The sequence below is a fragment of the Galeopterus variegatus genome, unplaced genomic scaffold (assembly GCF_000696425.1).
Source record: "Galeopterus variegatus unplaced genomic scaffold, G_variegatus-3.0.2 Scaffold6583, whole genome shotgun sequence".
Lineage (NCBI taxonomy): Eukaryota > Metazoa > Chordata > Mammalia > Dermoptera > Cynocephalidae > Galeopterus > Galeopterus variegatus.
The window spans coordinates 116,288-126,903 of record NW_007732694.1 but is presented as its reverse complement, the minus strand read 5'-3'; the positions used below and the strand labels follow the sequence as shown (position 1 = coordinate 126,903).

The 10,616-nt window shown below is 37.9% G+C and overlaps 1 long non-coding RNA gene across 1 annotated transcript; it reads right to left on the bottom strand.

Moving 5' to 3' along the window:
* Positions 1-1,908: 1,908 nt before the first annotated feature.
* On the bottom strand, positions 1,909-7,444 carry LOC103606434. The gene is made up of 4 exons (XR_551890.1): positions 7,365-7,444; positions 5,113-5,340; positions 2,105-2,329; positions 1,909-1,998 (listed from the first exon to the last, which is right to left on the bottom strand). It is a non-coding gene; the product is annotated as an uncharacterized LOC103606434 (long non-coding RNA).
* Between the last annotated feature and the right edge of the window lie 3,172 nt (positions 7,445-10,616).

The following is a 10,616-nucleotide window of genomic DNA, read 5'->3' as shown; positions in this document are numbered from 1 at the left end:
TTAAAAATCTAATACTGCAAGCTAACTACTCTACAGAATGCATTTTTGGTTTCATTTGAAGATTCTCAGACAATCCAAACACTTTCCATTTTGCCTTCCCTGATATTATCCTTTATAATGCTAAATGACAGACATCTGCCTTTCTTCAGGAACATTTTTTAATTCATTAATAAATGTGATTGGGGCTGGCCCGTGACTCACTCGGGAGAGTGTGGTGCTGATAACACCAAGGCTCCAGGTTCAGATCCCATATAGGGATGGCCGGTTAGCTCACTTGGGTGAGTGTGGTGCTGACGACACCAAGTCAAGGGTTAAGATCCCCTTACTGGTCATCTTTAAAAATAAATAAATAAATAAATAAATGTGATTGAAGACCTATCATACGTCAGCAACTGTTCTAGGTGTTGAGAAAGAATGGTGATCACATATGGCGAGCTCCTTGTCCTCAAGGAGTTTCCTTTTCTAGTAGGGAAGAAACACCATAACATAAACCAGTAAAGAAAAATGAACTAGATATTTCAGATTGGGTTAAATTCAAGAAGGAAAGAAACAATGTAGAATAATAGAGAAGTTGGGGATTTGCCTACATTATGAATTTTTTTTTTTTTAATCCTCCCAACACCTCTGCCACCAGCAACTCAGTTAACTCAGGACTGGATTATTGGGCTTTGGCTTCATTGCATCTCTAAATATTACTCTTGCAAAGCCTTTTTCACCTGCATCTTTCGTCTACAATAATCTTTTACTCATCCACAAACAATAACGTATTGATTTTGACCAGCCTTGTTTAAAAAAAAAATGCAGTGATTAGACAATGAGCCTATTTGTTCTGTTCTGCCTAACCTCAGCAATCTCCTCCACAGCTCACCCTGCAGGCATGAGGGACTTACAGTTGGGGACAGTCTTCCTCTGTCTCTCCACCCCACTGACTCATCAGCTTCTTTCAATGCTCAGGTGAAAACATCTTTGCACCCTTTGCTAATATGAAAGAAACTGAACACAGTCTGCAAGAATGAAAATCACCATAAATACAATTTTTGTTTGCAAGAGATAGTTGTGTTGTCCTACAACTAAGGCATAAGATTTTTAAATGGCAAGTTACAGAGTTGTGCAAAGATTACTTTTTCTTCAGAAATCTAATCTGTCATCTCAAATACCAATTACCTCCTGCCATTGATTGAACTCTGGATTCTATTAAGTTATGGGGTTTATAATTTAAATGCATGCATTTAAAAGCAATAGTATTTAATGATTTCAACTATCACAAGAATGAATTTTGACCATGTATAATAACCAATCTATGCATGCTTTGTTTTTTTAAAAATTAAAATCGAAGCTCAAAAAAAAGGCAGACTCTATCATTTGAACATCATATAAAGATTCTAAAGTCAGATTATATCATCCCAATTAATGGTTAGTCTCCCTAACCAGAATTCAAGTTATTCCTCTCAACCATTCCCAGAAGTATAACAAGAGCAACCCCAGGCCTCTTCTTCCCAATACCTTCTAAGAAGAACATGGCAACAGTACATCCAGTAGGATATGACCCCACTCTAACATCTACCAGTCCCAACACCTAACAAAAACTCTCCACCAGTAAGACGATCTTATTAACTGGCAAACTGCTATGGGAAAATCTGATGCACGGATGAGAAATTAAATTATACAACCACTCACTTCAGGGAGGGAAGAGTAGGGAGTTAAGAAAGAAAAACCCCACATATGAAGAAATAATTTAGAAATAAACCCAAGAAGAGGAAATCACTCAATTTTTATGAAACGTTCAGCAAATAATGTATCATGTACCAGGCAAATACATTAGAAATATTTCATCAATAAATTAAAATAGTAAATGATACTGTATGTTTAAATCATAGCAGTATAATATTTAATTTCACATACCTACAAAAACAATCTTTGCTTTGTATTTCTGAATACCCTTCACAGTATAGGCCCATTTACGAGCAAGTTTGCAGGCAGTCTCTCCAGCCTCCACTCCTATCAAAGGGAGATATTTTCAGATTTAAAAAATGTTTTAAATTATCAGAAAATAGTAAGATTATTTTGGGGGGTATTTAACAACAAAAAAAAGGAAATGCTTTACCTGTATTCATAGGAAGAACTTTGTGGTAGTTGAAGAGTTTAGTAACATACTCCTCATATTCACCAAGTACGTTATTATAGAAAGCCCTAGATGTTAAAGTCAATTTGTCCACCTGACTCTTCAGGGCATTCACAATCTTAGGGTGACAATGCCCTTGGTTAACAGCACCATACGCACTCAGGAAGTCAAAATATCTTCTGCCTTCTACATCCCATACGTAAACACCTAAAATATATAAGGGAGGAAAATAATTTTAGAAAATTACTGTATGATGTCAAGTCCAAAGATTAGGACTACTAGCAAGCCCTTTGAATGCCTACATATGAATGTCTACATATGAATGTCTATTTAATACATACTTTTAGTTAAGGCTTGTTTTAGCTCAGGCATAATAAACTGGTTTATAAGGAACTGTAAAGGATTATATTTCATCTGTCCAGCTTCAAAAGACACATTTAACAAAATATACATTTAACAAGAATAACACAAAACTCTGGAGTGAAACCTCTACCTATATTCTTAACATTTAAGAGCCAAAATTAGAATTTAAAAGCAGAAGTTACACATAACTCACAAAAATCATGAGAATACTCACCAGGATAGTTATAATTTTTGTAAAAAGGAAACAAGTTTTGGAAAGGATGTGAAGAAACCAGAACTCTCATATACTGGTAGCGGCGGTTCCTCAACAAATTAAACACAGAATTATCATATGACCCAGCAAATCCACTCTTAGGTATATACCCAAGAGAATGGAAGACAGGTGTTCAAACAAAAATTTGTACATGAGTATTCATGGCAGCACTATTCCGAACAGTCAAAAGATGAAAACAATTCAACTGATGAATGGTAAACAAAATGTGGTCTATCCACATAATGGAACATTATTCAGCCATAACAAGGAATGATGTCCTGACACATGCTATAACATGAATAAATAAACCTTGAAAACATTAGGCTAGTGAAAGAAGCTAGACATAAAAGGCCACATATGATTCCATTTACATGAAATATCCAGAACAGGCAAATTCATAAAAGATAAAAAGCAGATTAGTGGTTGCCATCACCTGTGAGGCAGGGAGAATGGGGATTGAATGCTTAATGGGTATGGGGTTTCCTTTTGGAGTAATGAAAAAGTTCTGGAACTAGATAAAGGTGATGGCTGCACAACACTGTGCATGTACTTAGTGCCATTGAATTAAATTCTTAAAAATGGTAAATTTTCTTATGTGTATTTTATAACAATTTTTAAAAACTGACTATAGAAATTAAAATGTATTGGGGGAGTTTGTTAACACCTACCTTTTATCGTGTACCATACTGTGTTAGGTGCTTTCATACCTTATTACATCAAAACCCCCCTTATGAGAGTTACCATCTCTGCTATAGAGGTAAGGAAATAGACATTTAGATTAGCATGTAGCCCAAGCTGGCACACATGGAACATGGACTTGAACCCAGACAGCCAGAGTCCCAGAGTCCACACCTTGCTAAAGTAGGTGAAGAGTTATTTTTGTAAAGCAAATTGTTCCCAAACTTGTAATATATAATCTAGATTTTCATTTGTTCAAAAGAAGATATGTCTATATTACACTACTGGTCTCAAATAAAATACAGGCAAAGGACAAAAACATTTAATACTCTTAATATTGTCATTTTCTGGCATAAAGCTAGGTAATAAACTTTGATTTCATTTGGTTAAAGTTGTTGTTTCGAAATGCAGATTAAACCACCATTTGATGACTATCATAGTAATCATTTATTCAGGCAAGACTCATTAATGGATGCTAAAATTGTAAGTTTCATGAGAAATAGGATATTTGTAGAATCCCAAACTAGTCCTCACAAGATACTTAATACAAAAGGGAAAATAGTAACTTTTTAGTGAACTACCTTACCAAGTGATCAAAGACAAAAGCAGCAGTAACAGAATATGTGGACATCTCCTGATGTGATGTACAGAGAAGGATACAATATCACTAAGCAAGGGTACATAATTTGACTCTGACCATGAGGAAGCACCAGACAACTCCAAATTGAGATGCATTCTACAAAATTATTGGCCTATATGCTTCAAAAATATCAAGGTCGGGGGCCGGCCCGTGGCTCACTTGGTAGAGTGCGGTGCTGATAACACCAAGGCCGTGGGTTCGGATCCTATATAGGGACGGCCGGTTTGCTCACTGGCTGAGCGTGGTGCTGACAACACCAAGCCAAGGGTTGAGATCCCCTTACCGGTCATCTTTTTTAAAAAAATATATATATCAAGGTCGGGAAGACAAAGAGGAATTGTTCTGAATTAAAGACGACTAAATCTGACAACCGAATGCCAACTCATGATCTGAGGTTTTCTTTTGTTATAAAGAACAAATAAAATCTGGATTAGGTCTATAGATTAAATAATGATGCTGTATCAGTGTTAACTTCCTGATTTTGATAATTACACTGTGGTTATAAAAGAAATCGTCCTTGTGGTTTAGAAAAGACACAGCAAGTATTTAAGGGTAAAGAGGCATCATGTCTGCAACTTCCTCTCAAACAGTTCAGAAAAAAATGTATAATATGTGTGAGTGTGAGGGAAAAAGAGAAAGAGAACAAAACAAAAGTGGTAAAATGTTACCACCTGGGAAATCCAGGTAAAGACTAATAGAAAGTTTTTAGTACTGTACTACCACTGTTACAACTTTTCTTTGAAAAATCTAAAATTATGGCAAAATAAAAGTTAAAAGAAAAAAGACAACAGCAATATTACAGTACTTTCCTTATTTCCTTTGCACTCCCTCTCGGTGAGGTCTACCATGACAAAGACTAAATGAGTTCATCTTTGTAGCCCCCACAGCACCTGACACAACAGCACCAGACACTGAGTAAATGTTGAATTAACCATATCTGCAAAATAGACATTAAATACATCTGGAAAAATGTATACTGAGAAAATATAAAAGCAATTAATTTTTATAAAAGGCTTCAAGCAAAAGGAGGAAGGACGGAATGAATTCAAAATGTACCTTTCCCTCTCTCCAGGGCTACAGGTAAAGGATGGTAATTGTGTGCACCATATTTAGATTCCCGTTCAAAAATGTAATCAGAAGATAGAGGGCCTTGGACTGTTCTTTTAGTTGTAACAGATGCAGCAGAAGCCAAAGAAGAATGAACTCCACGACGAAGCACCACAATGGCCTGAAAATGTGCTAGTTTAGAAAACATTGTGTCCTTTAAGGAGGAAAACCACAGACCTGTCCAAAAAAAAAGAGACAGCATTAGGAGTCTGAATCTTTCCAGAGTTGATGTATGTTGACTCACTAAGTATTTGTCGCACTTATACCACAGTCTGATACCATCAGGCTCAATACTATCAGATGGTTAAGTTTTTAGAGTACAAACCAGAGGCAGGGGACCAGATCAGAGAAGGCTGCCTGAAAGTAGTCACGGGGTAGGAGACAAAGGGACCGAGAAATATTTTGCTTATTGATTCTGTCCTTGTACATGGGGAGTGTAGGAAGAATCTGGTTTCTACAAAGATAAATAATACGGACCATCCTAAAAAAAAAAAAGAACAGGTGTGGTGTGGAAAGGAAAAAGTGGGGCCAGCCCGGTGGCGCACTGCTACAGTGCACCGCTTGGGAGCGCGGCGGCGCTCCCACCGAGGGTTCGGATCCCACATACAGACTGGTTCCCACTCACTGGCTGAGCGAGGTGCGGGCGCGACGCCGAGGGTTGTGATCCCGTTGCCGGTCCTGGTCTGGTACGGGCGGGCGCGACACTGAGGGTTGCGATCCGTTGCTGGACACGAAAAAAGACAAAAAGGGAAAAAAAAAAAAGAAAAAAGAAAAAGTGACTTCAGGGGAATGGGAAGAGTGTACCACCAAAATAGAAACTTTTTTTTTTTTTAAGATGACCGGTAAGGGGATCTTAACCCTTGACTTGGTGGTGTCAGCACCACGCTCAGCCAGCGAGCTAACCGGCCATCCCTATATGGGATCCGAACCCGGGGCCTTGGTGTTATTATCAGCACTGCACTCTCCCGAGTGAGCCACGGGCTGGCCCCAAAATAGAAACTTTAAAAGGTAAAATCTGTTAGCCACAAATATCTAAAACTTCTATAGGTCAAATTTATCATAAGCAAAGGTGAAAGGCAAAAAGACTAGGGAAAAAATGTTTCGTAATTTATAATAGCCTTAAAGAGCTTTTTTTTATTTTTTTTTTTTGAGACCGGCCGCACCGCGCTCAGCCAGTGAGTGCTGTGAGCGCACCGTTTGTCCCTATATAGGATCCAAACGCGCGGCGGGAGCGCTCCCGTGCTCCCAGCGCCGCACTCTCCCGAGTGCGCCTCGGGCTCGGCCCTAAAGAGCTTTTACAATAAGTTGAACAAGCCAAAAAATTAAATAAGCATAAAAGATGAAAACAGGCAACTCCCAAAAGAAACAATCTATTTTGCTAGGATGGTTGTTTCCATAAAACTTATCCCCAAGGGCCGAGCCCGTGGCGCACTCGGGAGAGTGCGGCACTGGGAGCACAGCAGCGCTCCTGCCGCGGGTTCGGATCCTATATGACCGGTGCGCTCACAGCGCTCACTGGCTGAGTGCAGTGCAGCTGCTCTCAAAAAGGCCAAAAAAAAAAAAAACTTATCCCCAAAACAGGCTTATTTGAAGGAAAAAAAGGTAATTAGGAAACAGAATATCAAAGTTCATTAAGTTACTTGTATGAATGTTAGTAATAAAACCTAAACATCACCGAACACATCGCCATTTACTCACGTGTGTTTATATATTTCAGAGTCAGGGCTACCCTCTCCAGTTACCACAGCCCTAACTCCATCCCCCACCACAGTGCTTCACACACCTCTTTGTATCCAATTTGCCATTAAGTATCCTGATAAGCCATGAAGTAAAGACTAAGCTATGGAAGAAACTAAGAGTAAAAAGGAAATTTTAAAAACATGCATAGCAATCACGTCTGGGGGGAAAAAAAGTTTTTAAAGATAAATTCAAGATTAGGAGAAAGGTGCCCCAAACTAACAATACTTAGTATATCAATACTTCTTTTTTAAAAGACAGCTGAATTCGTGTTTCAACAGAACTCTGTCAAAGACAAGTCAAACCATGCATAATCTCACAGCACTCTTGATTTGAGCTGCCAAATTAGCAAAACAATACCTGGAGCTTGGCTTACTTCCCTCTGTACTAAACATTACCTAGTAAATCTAGTATGTTCAGGAATTTGCAATTACTAAACAAAATCCGGTTTGCCAAAGACTCACCAACTATCCCTTCTTCCCACAGTTCAGACTAGAATACTGATTTTTAATCCAAGTCCACGCAGTCTTCAGAGGGTCCAATTAACTCCTGAAATAAAATGAACAAATGCATACTGAGGTACATTTTTCTAAAGAGAAAATACATAGATTTCATCAGATTTTATCTCAAAGGGGTATGTATCAACAACGCCCCCCAAAAAGCTATATAAGAATCATTAGGGGCCAGCCCGGTGGTGCACTGCTGCAGTGCGCCGCTTGGGAAGTGTGGCGGCGCTCCCGCCGAGGGGTCGGGTCCCACATACAGACCGGCCGCTCACTGGCTGAGCGAGGTGCGGGAGCAACACCGAGGGTTGCGATCCGTTGCCGGTCACGAAAAAGGAGACAAAAAAAAAAAAAAAAAAATCATTAGACTGGACGTGGCTGCTAGCAAAAATGCAAAAATATTTAATTATACTAGACAGAACTTCACAAAAATACTACTGCTAAGACTAAAACATTTACAATTTCTTTCTTGGGCTCTTTATGCTCTACTCAGTATAAATTAATTCAGTTTGCCCAACTAAAAAATTTTAAAAACATTAGTTTTTGCCCATCAAATTAGCAATAAAACATAGCAGCATGTCCTCTCAGGCAATACCTAGTGGTACTCTATACTGAAACAACTTTCTGAAAAGAATTGTAGCCATAATGAAAACCTTTCAAGTGTTTGTACTCAGACCAATAATTACACTCCCAAGATTTTATTTAAAGAAATACTCAGGAATGTGGAGAAACATTCATGCATAAAAAATTTTCAATAACGTGAGAATGATTCAACCTAATCATATACATAATAATGTGTAGCCATTTAAAGTTTCTAATGACATGAAGGAATAGGTGTTTTAGGATATGTTTAAGTGAAGAAAATAAAATAAAATATATAGATGTTCAACTATGCTAAAAATATAAGAAAAAACTATAAGGAAAGGAACAAAAAGGTCACTATGTCTTTCTACTTTTTCTGTACTTTCCACATTTTCTACAATAATTATGAATTACATTTATAATCAGAAAAAAATATCATTTACAATGAAGTTGGATGTCTGCCTGATTGTCATATTAGACAAAGATAAAGCTTAGGCAACAAACAAAACTAAGAGAAAAAGAAAGAATTTGATAAGCTTTGAGAAAAGTGTGGTTAAAAGAAAGAGAAATCACTACCCCTAGGAAGTGAGCCGTCCAAAAGTTCATGCGTTTCTAGGGAACACAGTCAAATTCTAAAATAAAAACTATTCTATATGATGATTTTGCTATCAAGGTCTGCAGCTCTGTGAATTCATCAGTACCAAGCAGAGAAGCACTTTTTTAAAAAGGGAGGAGAGTATTTAAAAAATACTGAAAACCCTCTGAATAGCATCTTTTAAGTTAACTAACAGGCTGATAAAAGACTGCAAGTGAAAAGAATGTTTGAGATTATCTAAACTCAACATGCTCATTTTATAAGAGTTATTTGCTCAGCTAATTCCAAACAGAAAAGGAATTTTAAAAACCCTTTCATTTGCCAAGTTCAGGCAGTTTTGCTAAAGAATTACAACTTACTGACAAAACAGTAGCATTCAAAACATTACTAATACTCATTTTTACGGTTTTTAAAGATGAATTATGAATATTTAATTCAACCGGGAAAGGTCAGAAGTTGGATGCACCATGGTGTAGCAGAATCCTGTAAACACACTTCTATTAAAGAACCTTCTGTATTCAAGTTACCGTGTTTGGCACTGTGCAAGAAATATTAGAACAGAATTAAGATGGGCTTAAAAATAGCCAACATCAACGATTTCTTCTTCCAAAAAAGGTTTGGAAAACCAGGAGAATAGAATGGAAAGGCCATAGAGTTTGGAGACCCAGATCTCTCATTGATTTTGTCAATCTTTCTGAGCTTCAATTTCTCCATCTGTAAAATGAGGTTGAAGCCATTCAGGGGCATTACTGAGAATTAAATGAGTTAATGTTAAAGCATGAACCCTAGCATAAAATGGCTGCTCATTTAGTTTCCCTCTGCCCTTAAATTCACAAGAGAGCTAGCCAATTTCTGCAATATCAAAATCAACAGTGGTATGGTTTCTGTTTTAAAACTGGATTTTTGGGCCGGCCCGGTGGCGCACTGGAGAGTGCGCCGCTTGGGAGTGCGGCGGCGCTCCCACCGTGGGTTCAGATCCCATGTGGAGACCAGTTCCCGCTCACTGGCTGAGAGCAGTGCGGGCACGACACCGAGGGTTGCGATCCTGTTACCGGTCAGTAAAAAAGACAAAAAGGAAAAAAAAAAAACTGGATTTTTTTCATAAAAAAATATTTTGTCTGTTGATAAAAAATTAGAAAATACAGCCAAGAAAATTACCTGCTATTCCATACTTGAGATAACCATTAACATTTTTTTCTACACATAAATACTATGCACATTAGCTTTAGTTCACCCTCCCCTATAGAATTTACCACATAGGTTCCTCCTGAAGACTCCCAGGAACTGTGTACAGACCTTTTTGTAACAGGTCCTAACACTTCAGGACACTCGTTTTCATACCTATCCCCCTTGTAGGCCTTAAAAGGACAGCTACCATGTCTTAAAATTCTTTGCATCCCCAGAACCTAGCCCAGGTTTGGGAATTCTGTTGGCATTCTTCGTCAAATGAACCAGGTCATTTGTAAATATATTTAGGATTCCTGAAAGAGTGAAGGTAGCAACAGAAAGTGACCAAGACTATCAAAAGAGAGAATTAAATCCCCTATCCCTAATCAAGTGGGGTGTAACTCTAAGAAGAGGCTAGCACTCTCTGATCTCATCTGGAATAACTCATTTTTCATTAAGAGTTCACTTCTGTGGCCCTCCAAGGTCAAAATAATGTGCTTCAGGCTATTGTCACACGTTTAACCAAGGCCCAAATCCCAGACCTGGAAATGAGAACAAATTGCTATTGACAAGCTAAAATTTAACACTGAAAATGCACACAATTAACATGTCCTTCAGGCTACCGTGACACCCTCGCCTCTAACTCATCCTCTATCTACATCAAAACATAGCTACAACAGAATTTCCACAAAAGGCTGCATTTTGAAGAGTTAATTTAGCTACACTATTAAATACTATTTTCTTAAACTACTCTAGAAGAACAATCAGCACAAAGTCATTAAAAAGCCACCGGAAATATTCAATCTGAGGACTAAACTTGGTTTTGCTATTTTTTGTCAAATATTTACTTTCCTTGAGGTAATCATTCA